Raw genomic sequence first — 19,339 nt, forward strand, 5'->3', positions numbered from 1 at the left:
AATAACATTTAATTTTAGAATATTTTGTATTCTGCAATTGTCATTGATACATTTCTCTTTTCATCTAATAATAATAAATTTATCATATCAAATGATCTTTATTTAGATACATATATTTTTTTTCATAAAAATTGACCAAAAACTCAAAAGTAATTGAATTGTTTCATCCCAGGTTGAGCAGTCTTTGTGTTTTGACTGTATGTGTGTATTGTGTGATAAGCTTCTTGATAAGGAGATTGAAGCTGTTAACAAGGAGATTGAAGCATATGATTCCTGTTTTAAATTTTTTTAGGGAAAAGCTAGAGATGTTCTCAGTGAGGCTGACTTTCTTATGGAGAAATTGAAGGTGGTTATCATGTTTACTATTTCTATTGTGTTCATTGGTGGTATAATTGTCAACATAAATCCAAATAATAAAGAATAATTGCTACCAGTGCATGTTTGCATGATATATTGGTTGATTTTGCAGTAATACTCTAGTTCATTACAATTTGTCATCATTTCTAATTTATTTTTAGTCCACATTATTTATAAGATTTTGTTACTTTTGTTTTAACAATAGCTTATAAGTGTTGTCTGCTTTATCATAAAGTTAAAATTAATAAATTAGTGGCATCTACTTTTGAAGGAAGTATTTTTTTTTCTTTTTACTCTGTTGCCATAATATATAGATTGTTGTGATGGAACTGATAAAAATAATGGTAAAGTAGCAGACCTAAATAGTGAAGCATGTTGAATTTACTCTTTATTGATGGCGAAGTATTGTGATTAAAATAAAACTTTTTATTTTATTTTAAATCAACTTTAAAATTCTGATCTTTTGATATGTGCATAAAAGGAAAAAAAAGAACTTCTGATTCTTTTGTTATAAACTTTTTTGTTCTTGGTTGTTGTTCATGTCCGCAATACAAAAGTGGTTTAATGACGTTTATTCGGCTGAAGTCTCTCACAAATGTGAGGATGCTCTGAATCTATTGACAAAGGTCTATGATTGTGAAGTAACTTCATCATAATTTCGTGTATTCATGATTAATTCAAGCAGATGTAAATAATATACAATTCTTTGATATTTGCATATAATAGAGAATGTTAAACCAGGGTCTCATGAGATGCGAAATATCCATGTTCATTGTATATCAATACTCCGGTTATTGATCTAATTCTGTTATAATAAAATACAATGTGTTACATATAAAACATAAAAAGAAAAAAAATCCAAAACATAAAAAAAAATAAATATCCAAAAATATATAAAAAAGTTATATCGGATACCTGATAAGAGAGAATTTATGCCAATTTGGAAAACTAGATAAAGTAATTCCGTTGTGAGTATAGTCCAAATCGGCAATGGATCCTCTCAATCAAAATTCAATTCAAAAGGATAGTCACAAATCAAAGCAAATATAAACCGAGAGTATTTAGACTCCCGGGTCGTTCTCCCTAGGAACTAGTGTCGATGAGCGCACACAATTTTGGTTGTGGAAAAGCAAAGGGTGTTGTCAATAATAAGGAAGCGAATAATAAAGAGATAAAAGAACAAGACAAAATTACAATTAATAAACTAATGAAAGAACAAAAGAACTATGTATGTAATATAAACAAGTAAAACTATAAAGTGGTTGAAAAATGGTTCAAAACATAAATGAAACCTTGACTTGGGACGAGTGATGGAATCCCTTCCTTGCCATAACCACAACTATGAGAATTGTGATTGATTAATCTCACTAAGTCAACCCTTAACATCGAAGGATAAGTCAAGTGAGCATAATTGTTGTTAATCCACAAATTCTAGCTAACTTACTAATTACCTTAGTAAAAAGCTAGCGTTAGTGGAAACAATAACAACTAACAACCCAATAATTATCACTAAATGTTGGACATTATAGCTCTAGTAATCCATAAACTCATTTTTCTCAAGCCAAGGGGTGGAAATTACCCCATAACTAGGGTTGACATTTCATCAAACACCTAGTATGCATATTAACAAAACATGGAAAAATAGGGAAAATGGTAAAAGCTATAAACCATAAATGATCAAAATCAATAAAGGCAACTCAAACAAACATAAAACAAGCATCAACATCAAATTCATTGACAAGAACATCAAAATTGTAAAATCAAACATATATTGATAAAAGAAAGTAAAATAGAAGCAAGTGTAGAAGAAGTATGGTAATTGGAAGAGACAATTAAAGAAATACTTACAATGTAAATTGCAAAATCCAAGAGCAAGACTTGAAGTATAAAATTCTACAAAACCCTAATTAAAATCCTAAGAGAGAAAACCTAAAACTAAACTACCCTAAAACTACTCCTAAAATGTCTTGTTCCTAATCTAAGATAGCTCCCTTTGCTATGTGTTGTTGCTCCCTTAATATAGCCTCTTGAACCAGCCTCAAGCCTTCAGAAATGGGCCAAAAGGAGCCCTAAGAGAATGACACATCCAAAATTAGTAAAAAAAAAATCATCCAAAACCTATAAGAAGAAGAAGAAAAAAAATTTGGCAAAGAAAATGATGGAAACGTTGAAGAATTAAGTGGCAGCACGATGAGAGGATTTGGTGAGAGAGGCGGCAGCGGTGCGACTAGAGGAGTTAGAGGAAGAAAGCACGACATTTGGTGAGTGGATTTGCAGGAAAAGGCACAACCAGTACAGCAATGAGAGGATTCAGAGGGGCAGAGTAGCGACATCGCGGCGACCACGACAGAGCCAAGGCGGTTGGCATCACACTAACTGAGGAGGCACAGGCGTGGAAGAAGCAGAGGAGAGTAAACACTGACAGCGCGGGAACGAGGCAGATGAGCTAGTGAGGAGAATGACAAGTGACGATCAGCAATAAGAGAGGTAAGAAGGGCGCGTACTAGTTTTTTGAAATTTAAAAACTAGAGTTTTTAAAAAGTTGGCTCCTCTTGGCTGCATATAGAGTTGGTTACTTATACTTTTTCTATCTATTCATCCTTCTCACTTTTTTTTCCATCTTTCTAATACTATAATTTCACCCATACCACCAACCATCCACCACTACTACTGCCGCCCGCCACCCCGTTGCTGTCGTCATCGGTCAGCCACCCTCAACCCTAAATTCTAAATTTTAAATCCAAAATTATAAACTCTAAATCCTAAATTATAAATTCAATGCCTGAAATTAGTTTTATTTTTTCACTTTCAAATGTTTTTTTTACTTTAATTTTTGGATGTTTTGATTGTCTAGTTTTGAATTTTTTTAGAAGTTCTTTCTTTTTCATCTAATTATTATCTAATTTTCAAGTTTTTGGCTGAATTAATGTGGACTTCTTAATCTTTTTCCTCTCCAAATAATCCTCTATGTGAAATGTCCCCTATATATGCAACACGCGGTGAACTTGGTTCAACATAAGAACAATGATCATAATATGGACTACAAACTATGTTATGTGAATCCGATATATCATGCAATAAAAGGGACTCTTCACATTAAGTAATTGGCGGCTTCACCAAATATAGGCTTTAATAACTCCAAATAAGTACCGATGCTTTTTGTGTTTGGGATGCCCGATATTTCTAGTGCCATCCTTTCAAGTATTTCATGCAATGTCTCGTTTAGTTACTGCAAGACATATTAGCTCTCATATAATCATGGCTCAATGAGCTGCTCTACCACATTGAGGTTATCAACTTATCATCACTACTCGTCTTAACCGATTCTATCTAAAAAGATATTTGGACTTCAGAAGTATAGCAACCTTACCTAAAAGCCATCCTCATCAATAGTTGTGATTCACCTTCAATGATCTTCATAAGATTTGCAAGTAATTTTCTTAATTTTTCTACAAGACAAAGAAACATGTGTTATAGCACTACAAATAATTCAAAGTTATGATCCAAATACAAAACAATTCTGCAAAAATTTTCAGTAAACCTCAAATTGATGTCCAAATTTAATTGTAAAATAAATAACATGTTTATCATAAATAGTGATATAAATTTCATATAATTTCAACACACCACATCACATCACATGCATCATGTTATTTCCCAACACATTTTTTCACTTCGTGTTGTTTGATGTCTACCGTAAAAAATGATGTCATTTTGTGAAATTTAACCATGCATATTAGCATGAGTCAAATGACATGATGAAAATCAAAAGTTGAATTAGGGAACAACTTGATTGAATACATATTGTCGTCCACCTTTAATTTATTAATTGTCACTTGAGTAAAATGATAGAAATATTTATTTTAATTTTATTTTCTTTTGGCAAGTTATTTGCATTTCTCTTAATATTCGTATGCCATTAACAGTTGAAGCAGTTCCAACGTCTTTCTTCATTTTTGTGTAAAGAATCTAATTAAATAAGATAAAGTAGCTGAATTGTGTTGCTAAATATTCATAAGAAAACTATATTGATAATATTTATATGAGAATTATGAACTTCACTATTTTTATTTAGTGTAGCTGTCATTTTTTTCTAAAAGCCAAATATAGTAATAACTTAATGTCATTTCTCTTTGATTATCTTATGGTAATCAATTAATTACTTGAAGAAAAAATCACTTATTCTATAAAAAAAGTATTTTGGAAACTCTGAAGATAAATAATATATCGTGTTAGAGAATTGGAGATATTTTTATTCTTTGCTGTTGTATATATTCACACAATAATTAATGGAATATAAACCTGTATTGTTTTTTTTATTCATCAGGTATTTCCAAACTTGAATGCTTTGATAGTGAACAATAATGATGTTGAGGTTATATTACAAAACAAGACCAATACAAGAACCTTGAACATCTTACAGTGTCCGAATTTGATATTGAAGTCATCACATTTCCATATTGGTTTTTGGAATCACTAACTGTTGGATAATGGAGTTCTTTTACAGAAATATTTCAAGATATCATAGAGTTTCTAGTGAAGAAGGAGAAGTGGTGCACGAAATTGTGATCACTACTTTTACACAGAACAATCCCCGGTAATGGCTCCAAAGACTTGGTGCTCAATACCATGGCATAAACACAACTTCGCACAACTAACCAGCAAGTGCACTGGGTCGTCCAAGTAATAAACCTTACGCGAGTAAGGGTCGATCCCACGGAGATTGTTGGTATGAAGCAAGCTATGGTCACCTTGTAAATCTCAGTCAGGCAGACTCAAATGGGTATAGTGATAAACGAATAAAGCATAAAGATAAAGATAGAGATACTTATGTATATCATTGATGAGAGCTTCAGATAAGCGTATGAAGATGCCTTCCCTTCCGTCTCTCTGCTTTCCTACAGTCTTCATCCAATCCTTCCTACTCCTTTCCATGGCAAGCTCATGTAGGGTTTCACCGTTGTCAGTGGCTACCTCCCATCCTCTCAGTGAAAACGTTGCCTATGCTCTGTCACAGCATGGGTAATCAGCTGTCGGTTCTCGGTCAGGCCGGAATAAAATCCATCGATTCTTTTGCGTCTGTCACTAACGCCCCGCCTGCTAGGAGTTTGAAGCACGTCACAGTCATTCAATCATTGAATCCTACTCAGAATACCACAGACAAGGTTAGACCTTCCGGATTCTCTTGAATGCTGCCATCAGTTCTCGCCTATACCACGAAGACTCTGATCTCACGGAATGGCTGGCTCGTTTGTCAGGCGAGCACTCGGTTGTCAGGCGATCAACCATGCATCGTGTATCAGGAATCCAAGAGATATTCACTAAGCCTCGTATGCTTGTAGAACAAGAGTGGTTGTCAGTCACTTTGTTCATAAGTGAGAATGATGATGAGTGTCACGGATCATCACATTCATCAAGTTGAAGAACAGGTGATATCTTGGAACAAGAACAAGCGGAATTGAATAGAAGAACAATAGTAATTGCATTAATACTCAAGGTACAGCAGAGCTCCACACCTTAATCTATGGTGTGTAGAAACTCCACCGTTGAAAATACATAAGAACAAGGTCTAGGCATGGCCGTGAGGCCAGCCTCCCAGTGATCAAAAATTCAAAGATCTCAAGATGATAAATACAATAGTAAAAGGTCCTACTTATAGAAAACTAGTAGCCTAAGGTGTACAGAGATGAGTAAATGACATAAAAATCCACTTCCGGGCCCACTTGGTGTGTGCTTGGGCTGAGCAATGAAGCATTTTCGTGTAGAGACTCTCCTTGGAGTTAAACGCCAGCTTTTATGCCAGTTTGGGCGTTTAACTCCCAATTAGGTGCCAGTTCCGGCGTTTAACGCTGGAATTCCTGAGGGTGACTTTGAACGCCGGTTTGGGCCATCAAATCTTGGGCAAAGTATGGACTATCATATATTGCTGGAAAGCCCAGGATGTCTACTTTCCAACGCCGTTGAGAGCGCGCCAATTGGGCTTCTGTAGCTCCAGAAAATCCACTTCGAGTGCAGGGAGGTCAGAATCCAACAGCATCTGCAGTCCTTTTCAGTCTCTGGATCAGATTTTTGCTCAGGTCCCTCAATTTCAGCCAGAAAATACCTGAAATCACAGAAAAACACACAAACTCATAGCAAAGTCCAGAAAAGTGAATTTTAACTAAAAACTAATAAAAATATACTAAAAACTCAACTCAAACTACTAAAAACAATGCCAAAAAGCGTATAAATTATCCGCTCATCACAACACCAAACTTAAATTGTTGCTTGTCCCCAAGCAACTGAAAATCAAATAAGATAAAAAGAAGAGAATATACTATAGACTCCAAATTATCAATGAAACTTAGCTCCAAATTAGATGAGCGGGACTAGTAGCTTTTTGCCTCCGAACAGTTTTGGCATCTCACTTTATCCTTTGAAATTCAGAATGATTGGCTTCTTTAGGAGCTCAGAATCCAGATAGTGTTATTGATTCTCCTAGTTAAGTATGATGATTCTTGAACACAGCTACTTATTGAGTCTTGGCCGTGGCCCAAAGCACTCTGTTTTCCAGTATTACCACCGGATACATACATGCCACAAACACATAATTGGGTGAACCTTTTCAGATTGTGACTCAGCTTTGCTAGAGTCCCCAATTAGAGGTGTCCAGGGTTCTTAAGCACACTCTTTTTGCCTTGGATCACAACTTTATTTCTTTCTTTTTCTTTCTTTTTCTCTTTCTTTTTTTTTCCGTCTCTTTTTTTTTTTTTGTATTCACTGCTTTTTCTTGCTTCAAGAATCATTTTAATGATTTTTCAGATCCTCAGCAACATGTCTCCTTTTTCATCATTCTTTCAAGAGCCAACAATTTTAACATTCATGAACAACAAATTCAAAAGACATATGCACTGTTCAAGCATACATTCAGAAAACAAAAAGTATTGTCACCACATCAAACTAATTAAGCTAGTTTTAAAGATGAATTTGAAATCCTGTACTTCTTGTTCTTTTGTGATAAAAACAGTTTTCTTTTAAGAAAGGTGATGGATTCATAGGACATTCATAACTTTAAGGCATAGATACTAAGACACTAATGATCATAAGACCCAAACATAGATAAACATAAGCATGAAAATTTCGAAAAACAGAAAAATTAAAGAACAAGGAGATTAAAGAACGGGTCCACCTTAGTGATGGCGGCTTGTTCTTCCTCTTGAAGGTCTTATGGAGTGCTTGAGCTCCTCAATGTCTCTTCCTTGTCTTTGTTGCTCCTCTCTCATGATTCTTTGATCTTCTCTAATTTCATGGAGGAGGATGGAATATTCTTGGTGCTCCACCCTTAGTTGTCCCATGTTGGAACTCAATTCTCCTAGGGAGGTGTTTAGTTGCTCCCAATAGTCTTGTGGAGGAAAGTGCATCCCTTGAGGCATCTCAGGGATTTCATGATGAGTGGGGTCTCTTGTGTGCTCCATCCTCTTCTTAGTGATGGGCTTGTCCTCATCAATAGGGGTGTCTCCCTCTATGTCAACTCCAACTGAATAACAGAGGTGACAAATGAGATGAGGGAAGGCTAACCTTGCCACGGTGGAAGACTTGTCCGCCACCTTGTAGAGTTCTTGAGCTATGACCTCATGAACTTCCACTTCTTCTCCAATCATGATGCTATGAATCATGATGGCTCGGTCTAGAGTAACTTCGGACCGGTTGCTAGTGGGAATGATTGAGCGTTGAATAAACTCCAACCATCCTCTAGCCATGGGCTTGAGGTCATGCCTTCTCAATTGAACCGGCTTCCCTCTTGAATCTCTCTTCCATTGTGCGCCCTCTTCACATATGACTGTGAGGACTTGGTCCAACCTTTGATCAAAGTTGACCCTTCTAGTGTAAGGATGTTCATCTCCTTGCATCATGGGCAAGTTGAATGCTAACCTTACACTTTCCGGACTAAAATCCAAGTATTTCCCCCGAACCATAGTAAGATAATTCTTTGGATCCGGGTTAACACTTTGATCATGGTTCTTGGTGATCCATGCATTGGCATAGAACTTTTGAACCATCAAGATTCCGACTTGTTGAATGGGGTTGGTAAGGACTTCCCAACCTCTTCTTCGGATCTCATGGCGGATCTCCGGATATTCACCCTTTTTGAGTGAAAAGGGGACCTCGGATCACCTTCTTCAAGGCCACAACTTCATAGAAGTGGTCTTGATGCACCCTTGAGATGAATCTATCTATCTCCCATGACTCGGAGGTGGAAGCTTTTGCCTTCCCTTTCCTCTTTCTAGAGGTTTCTCCGGCCTTGGATGCCATAAATGGTTATGGAAAAACGAAAAAGCAACGCTTTTACCATACCAAACTTAAAAGGTTTGCTCATCCTCGAGCAAAAGAAGAAAGAAGAGAGTAGAAGAAGAAGAAATGAGGAAGAAGGGAGTGGCTTATGTATTCGGCCAAGGAGGGGGAGAAGTGATGTTTAGGTTGTGTGAAAATGAAGGAGTGAAGAAGGGTATTTATAGGAGAGAGGGGGGATAGGGTTCGGTTATTATTGGTGGGTTTGGGAGGGAAAGTGGTTTGAATTTGAAGGGTGAGGTAGGTGGGGTTTTATGAAGGATGGATGTGAGTGGTGAAGAGAAAGATAGGAGTTGATAGGTGAATGGTTTTTGGGGAAGAGGTATTGAGGTGATTGGTGAATGGGTGAAGAAGAGAGAGAGTGGTGGGGTTGGTGGGGATCCTGTGGGGTCCACAGATCCTGAGGTGTCAAGAAAAAGTCATCCCTGCACCAAATGGTACTCAAAATCACGTTTTGAGCCATTTCTGGCGTTAAACGCCGGGCTGGTGCCCATTCCTGGCGTTTAACGCCAGGTTCTTGCCCTTTTCTGGCGTTTAACGCCAGTCTGGTGCCCCTTTCTGGCGTTAAACGCCCAACTGCTAGCCTCACTGGCGTTTAAACGCCAGTGGGTTCTTCCTCCAGGGTGTGCTATTTTTCTTCCTGTTTTTCATTCTGTTTTTGCTTTTTCAATTGATTTTGTGTCTTCTTATGATCATCAACCTACAAAAAAAAAATAACAAAAGAAAATAGATGAAATATAACATTGGGTTGCCTCCCAACAAGCGCTTCTTTAATGTCAGTAGCTTGACAGAGGGCTCTCATGGAGCCTCACAGATACTCAGAGCAATGTTGGAACCTCCCAACACCAAACTTAGAGTTTGAATGTGGGGGTTCAACACCAAACTTAGAGTTTGGCTGTGGCCTCCCAACACCAAACTTAGAGTTTGACTGTGGGGGCTCTATTTGTCTCTGATTTGAGAGAAGCTCTTCATGCTTCCTCTCCATGGTGACAGAGGGATATCCTTGAGCCTTAAACATAAAGGATTCTTCATTCACTTGAATGAACAGTTCACCTCTGTCAACATCAATCACAGCCTTTGCTGTGGCTAGGAAGGGTCTGCCAAGGATGATGGTTTCATCCATGCACTTCCCAGTCTCTAGGACTATGAAATCAGCAGGGATGTAATGGTTTTCAATCTTCACCAAAACATCCTCTACAAGTCCATAAGCTTGTTTTCTTGAGTTGTCTGCCATCTCTAGTGAGATTCTTGCAGCTTGTACCTCAAAGATCCCTAGCTTCTCCATTACAGAGAGAGGCATGAGGTTTACACTTGACCCTAAGTCACATAGAGCCTTCTTGAAGGCCATGGTGCCTATGGTACAAGGTATGGAAAACTTCCCAGGATCTTGTCTCTTTTGAGGTAATTTCTGCCTAGACAAGTTATCCAGTTCTTTGGTGAGCAAAGGAGGTTCATCCTCCCAAGTCTCATTTCCAAATAACTTGTCATTTAGCTTCATGATTGCTCCAAGGTATTTAGCAACTTGCTCTTCAGTGACATACTCATCCTCTTCAGAGGAAGAATACTCATCAGAGCTCATGAATGGCAGAAGTAAATCCAATGGAATCTCTATGGTCTCATTTTGAGCCTCAGATTCCCATGGTTCCTCATTGGGGAACTCTGTGGAGGCTAGTGCACGCCCATTGAGGCCTTCCTCAGTGGCGTCCACTTCCTCTCCTTCCTCTCAAAATTCGGCCATATTGATGGCCTTGCACTCTCCTTTTGGATTTTCTTCTGTATTGCTTGGAAGAGTACTAGGAGGGAGTTCAGTAACTTTCTTGCTCAGCTGTCCCACTTGTGCCTCCAAATTCCTAATGGAGGACCTTGTTTCAGTCATGAAACTTTGGGTGGTTTTGATTAGATCAGAGACCATGGTTGCTAAGTCAGAGGGGTTCTGCTTAGAATTCTCTGTCTGTTGCTGAGAAGATGATGGAAAAGACTTGCCATTGCTAAACTTGTTTCTTCCACCATTATTGTTGTTGAAACCTTGTTGAGGTCTCTCTTGATTCTTCCATGAGAAATGTGGATGATTTCTCCATGAAGAATTATAGGTGTTTCCATAGGGTTCTCCTAGGTAATTCACCTCTTCCATTGAAGGGTTCTCAGGATCATAAGCTTCTTCTTCAGATGAAGCATCCTTAGTACTGTTTGGTGCATTTTGCATTCCAGACAGACTTTGAGAAATCAAATTGACTTGTTGAGTCAATATCTTGTTCTGAGCCAGAATGGCATTCAGAGTATCAATCTCAAGAACTCCTTTCTTCTGACTTGTCCCATTGTTCACAGGATTCCTTTCAGAAGTGTACATGAATTGGTTATTTGCAACCATTTCAATTAGCTCTTGAGCTTCTGCAGGCGTCTTCTTCAGATGAAGAGATCCTCCAGCAGAGCTATCCAAAGACATCTTGGATAGTTCAGAGAGACCATCATAGAAAATACCTATGATGCTCCATTCAGAAAGCATGTCAGATGGATATTTTCTGATCAATTGTTTGTATCTTTCCCAAGCTTCATAGAGGGATTCACCATCCTTCTGTCTGAAGGTTTGGACTTCCACTCTAAGCTTACTCAATTTTTGAGGTGGAAAGAACTTTGCCAAGAAGGCATTGACTAGCTTTTCCCAAGAGTCCAGGTTTTCTTTAGGTTGAGAGTCCAACCATATTCTAGCTCTGTCTCTTACAGCAAAAGGGAATAGCATCAGTCTGTAGACCTCAGGGTCAACCCCATTAGTCTTGACTGTGTCACAGATTTACAAGAACTCAGCTAAAAACTGATGAGGATCTTCCAATGGAAGTCCATGGAACTTGCAATTCTGTTGCATTAGAGAAACTAACTGAGGCTTAAGCTCAAAGTTGTTTGCTCCAATGGCAGGGATAGAGATGCTTCTCCCATAGAAGTCGGGAGTAGGTGCAGTAAAGTCACCCAGCACCTTCCTTGCATTGTTGGTATTGTTGTTGTTTTCGGCTGCCATGGGTTCTTCTTCCTTGAAGAATTCGGTCAGGTCCTCAACAGAGAGTTGTGCCTTAGCTTCTCTTAGCTTTCGCTTCAAGGTCCTCTCAGGTTCAAGGTCAGCTTCAACAAGAATGCCTTTGTCTTTGTTCCTGCTCATATGAAAGAGAAGAGAACAAGAAAATGTGGAATCCTCTATGTCACAGTATAGAGATTCCTTGAGGTGTCAGAGGAACAGAAAAATAGAAAGAAGAGGTAGAAGAATTCGAACTTGATCAGATAGAGTTCGAATTGTGCATTAAGAAGGAGTTGTACTCCATAAATAGAAGGATGTGGGAAGAGGGGAAGGAAATTTTCGAAAATTAAGTGAAAAAGTTTGAAATTATTTTGAAAAATTTTAATTGATTTTCGAAAACCAAGAGTGAAAGGAAAAAAAAATCAAGTAATTTTGAAAAGATTTTGAAATTAGAAGTTAAAAACGATATAATTGGAAACTAATTGAAAAAGATGTGTTTGAAAAGATATGATTGAAAAGATATGATTTGAAAACAATTTTAAAAGATATGATTTGAAAACAATTTTAAAAGATATGATTTTAAAATTTAATGACTTGCCTAACAAGAAAAGATATGATTCAAACATTAAATCTTTCTCAACAGAAAAGGCAACATACTTGAGATGTTCAATCAAATCATTAATTGTTAGTAAGTATCTTTGAAAAAGGAAAGAAATTGATTTTGAAAACATTTGATTGAAAAGATATGATTTGAAAAAGATTTGATTTTGAAAAACTTTGAAAACTTGAAAAAAAATTGATTTTGAAAACAAAATCTTCCCCCTTGTGCCATCCTGGCGTTAAACGCCCAGAATGGTATCCATTCTGGCGTTTAACGCCCAAAATGCTACCTTTTTGGGCGTTAAACGCCCAACCAGGTACCCTGGCTGGCGTTTAAACGCCAGTCTGTCCTTCTTCACTGGGCATTTTGAACGCCCAGCTTTTTCTGTGTAATTCCTCTGCTGCATGTTCTGAATCTTCAGTTCCCTGTACTATTGACTTGAAAATAGAACCAAGATCAAATAAACAAGGCATGCAAGACACCAAACTTAAGATTAGACACTAGACTCAAACAAGAAACATAAAATATTTTTGGTTTTTTTTTATGATTTTGTAAATTTTCTTTGTGCTTTTTTCGAAAATTATATGAGAATAGAAAATAAAGGTTTCAGAATTCTTAATTTGGATTCCAGGAATCATTGCAGTGCTAGTCTAAGACTCCGGTCCAGGAATTAGACATGGCTTCACAGCCAGCCAAGCTTTCAAAGAAAGCTTCGGTCCAAAACACTAGACATGGCCAATGGCCAGCCAAGCCTTAGCAGATCATTGCTCCAATAGCAAGATTGATAGAAATCAACAAGCTATTGTGATGATTAGTTGAAACCTCGGTCCAATAAGATTAGACATGTCTTCTCAGCCAGCCAGACTTCAACAGATCATCATGAAACACTAGAATTTATTCTTAAGAACTCTGAAGAAAAATACCTAATCTAAGCAACAAGATGAACCGTCAGTTGTCCATACTCAAGAACAATCCCCGGCAACGGCGCCAAAAACTTGGTGCACGAAATTGTGATCACTACTTTTACACAGAACAATCCCCGGTAATGGCTCCAAAGACTTGGTGCTCAATACCATGGCATAAACACAACTTCGCACAACTAACCAGCAAATGCACTGGGTCGTCCAAGTAATAAACCTTACGCGAGTAAGGGTTGATCCCACGGAGATTGTTGGTATGAAGCAAGCTATGGTCACCTTGTAAATCTCAGTCAGGCAGACTCAAATGGGTATAGTGATAAACGAATAAAGCATAAAGATAAAGATAGAGATACTTATGTATATCATTGATGAGAACTTCAGATAAGCGTATGAAGATGCCTTCCCTTCCGTCTCTCTGCTTTCCTACAGTCTTCATCCAATCCTTCCTACTCCTTTCCATGGCAAGCTCATGTAGGGTTTCACCGTTGTCAGTGGCTACCTCCCATCCTCTCAGTGAAAACGTTGCCTATGCTCTGTCACAGCATGGGTAATCAGCTGTCGGTTCTCGGTCAGGCCGGAATAAAATCCATCGATTCTTTTGCGTCTGTCACTAACGCCCCGCCTGCTAGGAGTTTGAAGCACGTCACAGTCATTCAATCATTGAATCCTACTCAGAATACCACAGACAAGGTTAGACCTTCCGGATTCTCTTGAATGCTGCCATCAGTTCTCGCCTATACCACGAAGACTCTGATCTCATGGAATGGCTGGCTTGTTTGTCAGGCGAGCACTCGGTTGTCAGGCGATCAACCATGCATCGTGTATCAGGAATCCAAGAGATATTCACTAAGCCTCGTATGCTTGTAGAACAAGAGTGGTTGTCAGTCACTTTGTTCATAAGTGAGAATGATGATGAGTGTCACGGATCATCACATTCATCAAGTTGAAGAACAGGTGATATCTTGGAACAAGAACAAGCGGAATTGAATAGAAGAACAATAGTAATTGCATTAATACTCGAGGTACAGCAGAGCTCCACACCTTAATCTATGGTGTGTAGAAACTCCACCGTTGAAAATACATAAGAACAAGGTCTAGGCATGGCCGTAAGGCCAGCCTCTCAGTGATCAAAAGATTCAAAGATCTCAAGATGATAAATACAATAGTAAAAGGTCCTACTTATAGAAAACTAGTAGCCTAAGGTGTACAGAGATGAGTAAATGACATAAAAATCCACTTCCGGGCCCACTTGGTGTGTGCTTGGGCTGAGCAATGAAGCATTTTCGTGTAGAGACTCTCCTTGGAGTTAAACGCCAGCTTTTATGCCAGTTTGGGCGTTTAACTCCCAATTAGGTGCCAGTTCCGGCGTTTAACGCTGGAATTCCTGAGGGTGACTTTGAACGCCGGTTTGGGCCATCAAATCTTGGGCAAAGTATGGACTATCATATATTGCTGGAAAGCCCAGGATGTCTACTTTCCAACGCCGTTGAGAGCGCGCCAATTGGGCTTCTGTAGCTCCAGAAAATCCACTTCGAGTGCAGGGAGGTCAGAATCCAACAGCATCTGCAGTCCTTTTCAGTCTCTGGATCAGATTTTTGCTCAGGTCCCTCAATTTCAGCCAGAAAATACCTGAAATCACAGAAAAACACACAAACTCATAGCAAAGTCCAGAAAAGTGAATTTTAACTAAAAACTAATAAAAATATACTAAAAACTCAACTCAAACTACTAAAAACATACTAAAAACAATGCCAAAAAGCGTATAAATTATCCGCTCATCAAGAAGTCACAACTAGCACACGAATAAAGGACCTTACTCTATATATATCAGCTACATGATCTTCATCATATATGCAAAGAAGGATTTGAAATTCACCCCATTCTTCAACATCTTAAAATGATAGTTTTTAAACAGTGTTTTAGTCTGGTAAACTTGGTGCCTTCTTCTGTTACCTTTGCTTACTTGACATACATGGAGGTATCAAACTGCAATGGAATGATCAATTTGATAACATACTCAATAGCAAAGAGTCTTGTCAAGGTTGCGTAGGTTTTGCTCATGCAAATGCTCCCTTCTATTTTCATTGTTGGAGAATGTATTGGTAAAATTAAGAATGTCCTCGAATGAAAATTTTCTCTACGGGAGTCACAAGCACACCTGATCTTCACAAAGTTCAAATAGAAGAAAATTACAATAAACAAAAGGAAAAGTATATGGAACCAAGCGGTGGTCGGCTAAAAAGTAAACAACTTAACTAATTTATAATTATATTTAATTAATTTTATTTGTTTTTAATTTATAATATTTGATATTAATTCCTTCTCATCCCAAATTAAAATTCTGAATGATACATTGGAGAATTAGAGGCGGGAATCACGCAACTCTGCTTCCAACAATCCCTAAAAAAAATTATAAATATATAAAAGAACATCCATTTAGTATGGAAAAGAAACATTCTGATACTTAGTAGAAGAAACATCCTAATACCTAGCATAAGCACCATTCACATAGAAGTTTTGGATTCACCCACAGATATTTAACTGGTTTTTTATTAGTACCCTCTTGATTTCCTAGTATTGTTGTAAACAAAATTATTGGAGGCAGACTTGAATGGAACAATAAATAAGATAGATGTTTGAAGATAAGGTTTGTCTTAATTATCATTTTAATTAAATTTCTCCTATATGTATCGTTGACTTTTAGTTAAGGAGAAATCATAGCAACAAGATCCACACACATGCATGCTTAAATGTTGTTTGACCATACTTTTCTCGTTACTATGTTTTTCTTTTTTCTTTTCTGTCTGCTAATATTTAAATTTTATTAAACAGGTATCATTTTATAGATTCAGACATTTGACCTTGTCTAATTATCTAGAGTTGAGAGACTTTTGGTATGTTAAAGAACATCATAATTTATTTGGCAATTTAAAATCTTTGGTGGTGCAAAAATATGAATTTTTATCAGAGGTTCTTTTTATATCAGACACATTGTGAAAGACTTTTATGTATTTATAACACGCAGCAAAAGTAATAAAGTAATTTTATTGATCTATTTTTGTTAAAATAATATTGTAATAAGATGAATTAGATATCAATAACCAAGTACAAATACCTGATGAGTACATAGTTGTAAGAATTGGACTAGACCGACCGGTTCGACTGAAAAATTAATGAACCAAATTTACAACTGGTCTGGTATCCAACCGAATCGTGCTAGAGAAAATTTTAAAATTGTTGAAGATGTGGTTTGAACCTAGAGCCTCCTTGTTATTGCATGCTCCTCTTGCCATTAAACTATGTTGTTCCTTTTTACTTTATACGTAAAACCCAATTAAATAATGAATAATTAACTAATAAATTGATTATGAATAAAAAGGATTAAAAATTTAAAATTTCACAATTAAAAAAATAAAAAAATTTAAAATACGAATTAAAATACTAATTTTAGAGATTTTGGTCTAAAATTGGACTAATAAACTAAAACAAGTGAACTAGGCCTATGTTGGGCCCAAGTCTACATACATAACTCCCCTGTACAAGCCAAGATTCAGCATTTTCTCTTTCTTCATTGAGTTCCACGGAGAAGAGAAGGAGAGAGTAACCAAAAGCCCTAAAATACTATTCATCATCACCTTCTTTTATCCATAACTTCTAATCCGTAGCTTTGATCGAAGACTCGTTTGCGGCCACACGTCGCGCTTGCTGTGCTCTTTGATTCAATGTAACCATTCTAGTAAGAATTGAAATTGTTTCCCTGTTCTTCTTTTCTCTTTCACTTTTGTATTTTGGTTTGGGTGTTAAAAAAAATCGAATTTTTTATGTTTAGTGGATGTTTAATCTTGAGTTCTAGTAAGGCTTTGAACCAAGGATACAAAGAATAAGGTAAGAGAGTTTTTTTTCATTATTTAGTTTAAATTTGAGTTATGAACATGATATGAATTATGTAAAAATTTTGTGATTAGATGGAATAGAGCTTGTTTAGATTGATTTTGAGGTGAAGCGGATCTTGCCTGGTGAATTTTGTACATGATTGGACTCCTTGGATCACTTTGGTGTGGAATTGGTGGAGTTTAAGCTGGTGAAGATGGGAATTGCTGAAGAAGAGTTTTCGAGGTTGAGACCACCGTCAACGAAGGTACAGGTCTTGATTTTGGATAGGCATTATGTAAGACTATGTGAAAACCTAGGTTTGTTGCCCCTAGATTAGCGTTGAATGAAGATGTTGATGATGGATTGTGATATAGTTAATTGTATAAATTGTGTGTTGGGTGAGCTATGTATGATTATATAGATTTAAGGTTATAAATGAATGTTGTGGTATGATCCTTAATATATTGATTGGTAGAGAATTAGGCCAAAAATTGAGATAGAGTGAGATATCCCCTATATGGTAAGACACGGTAAGTGATGAATTTGCCATGAGTGAATTATTGTTGGATTGATGAGGATTTGATTATATGAATAACTTGTTAGTCTGATTTTGATGGAAAAATTATGAAATTGGAATGATTATGTTGGAGCTTGTTTGGTTAGGTGTGGAATGGATATAAGATAATGAGTGAATGTTGAAATGCATAGAAGAGGTTTTAGAATGGTTTGAAAATGAATTGAACTGAATTTGGTGAAAGTGGACAAATTGATAAAATTGGTAAAAACAGAATTTTAAACAACTTTGGCACGCCATAACTTGGCACTCGTAGCTTGGATTTGTACAAAATTTATCTCAAATCAAAGCTAGCTAAAAAATCTTTAAAATAGTTTAAAAATGAAAAAATCAAAATTTTATAGAGAAAGATATGGATGAATGAAAACTAGTATAAAATATTGAATTCTGAGATTATGCAGAAAACCAGAATTTCTGATATGCGTGCCCACGCACACTATGGTGCGTGCGCATAGCACAGAATGGGCAATAAGGCTCGTGCGTACTCACGAGGGGTATGCGTACGCATAAGGGTGATGCGTATGCATAAGTCCTGTTTTCACATTTAAACTCTGTTTTTGACTGTTTGATTTTTTCGACAGCTTATAAACTTCCATAACCCCTAATTAAGGTTTGACAACTTGTTTTTAGGCTCGAGAATGATATCCCGCTTGTGTATTAATTAAATATCTATTTATGGCCAGATCTGTGTGTTATCCTGCTTGCGTAATGAATTAAATTTGATTGATATGATACCTCCTTGAGTAGATGCAACGGTGTGGTTTGCCTCACTTGTTTTGGGTTGAGGATTGGAACTCCCTGGATAGATGTAGTGGTTCGCCCCACTTGCTCCGAGTTGAGATTTAAGACTTTGTTGATCCTTGATGAGCGGATAATTTATATGCTTTTTGGCCTTGTTTTTAGTATGTTTTTAGTATGTTTTAGTTAGTTTTTAGTATATTTTTATTAGTTTTTAGTTAAAATTCACTTTTCTGGACTTTACTATGAGTTTGTGTGCTTTTCTGTGATTTCAGGTATTTTCTGGCTAAAATTGAGGGACCTGAGCAAAAATCTGATTCAGAGACTGAAAAGGACTGCAGATGCTGTTGGATTCTGACCTCCCTGTACTCGAAGTGGATTTTTTGGAGCTACAGAAGCCCAATTGGCGCGCTCTTAACGGCGTTGGAAAGTAGACATCCTGGGCTTTCCAGCAATGTATAATAGTCCATACTTTGCCCAAGATTTGATGGCCCAAACTGGCGTTCCAAATCAGCTCAAGAATGCCCGGCGTTAAACGCCGGAACTGGCACAGGAATGGTGGTGGACGAAATTGTGATCCTTAATTGATGATTCTTTGGCATGTGCCAAAAAGAAATCTAACTCAGCACTTTCTTTTCACAACTCCGTTCAACTAACCAGCAAGTGTACTGGGTCGTCTAAGTAATAAACCTTACGTGAGTAAGGGTCGATCCCACAGAGATTGTTGGTATGAAGCAAGCTATGGTCACCTTGTAAATCTCAGTCAGGCAGATTAAATTTGTTTATGGGTTCGAAAATAGAAATAATAAAATAGAAATAATAAAAGGGATAGAATACTTATGCAGATTTATTGGTGGAAATTTCAGATAAGCGAATGGAGATACTGTATGGCTCAAGAACGCCTGCTCTCCTACTGCTTCAACTCAATCCTTCTTACTCCTTTC

The 19,339-nt window shown here is 37.1% G+C and overlaps 1 non-coding gene across 1 annotated transcript; it reads left to right on the plus strand.

Annotated features, from left to right (window-relative positions):
• The first annotated feature begins 11,186 nt into the window (after positions 1 to 11,186).
• LOC130964159 (small nucleolar RNA R71) lies at positions 11,187 to 11,290 on the plus strand. The gene has a single exon (XR_009080266.1). It is a non-coding gene; the product is annotated as a small nucleolar RNA R71 (small nucleolar RNA).
• The last annotated feature ends 8,049 nt before the right edge of the window (positions 11,291 to 19,339 follow it).

Source organism: Arachis stenosperma, chromosome 2 (genome assembly GCF_014773155.1).
Source record: "Arachis stenosperma cultivar V10309 chromosome 2, arast.V10309.gnm1.PFL2, whole genome shotgun sequence".
Taxonomy (NCBI): Eukaryota; Viridiplantae; Streptophyta; class Magnoliopsida; order Fabales; family Fabaceae; genus Arachis; species Arachis stenosperma.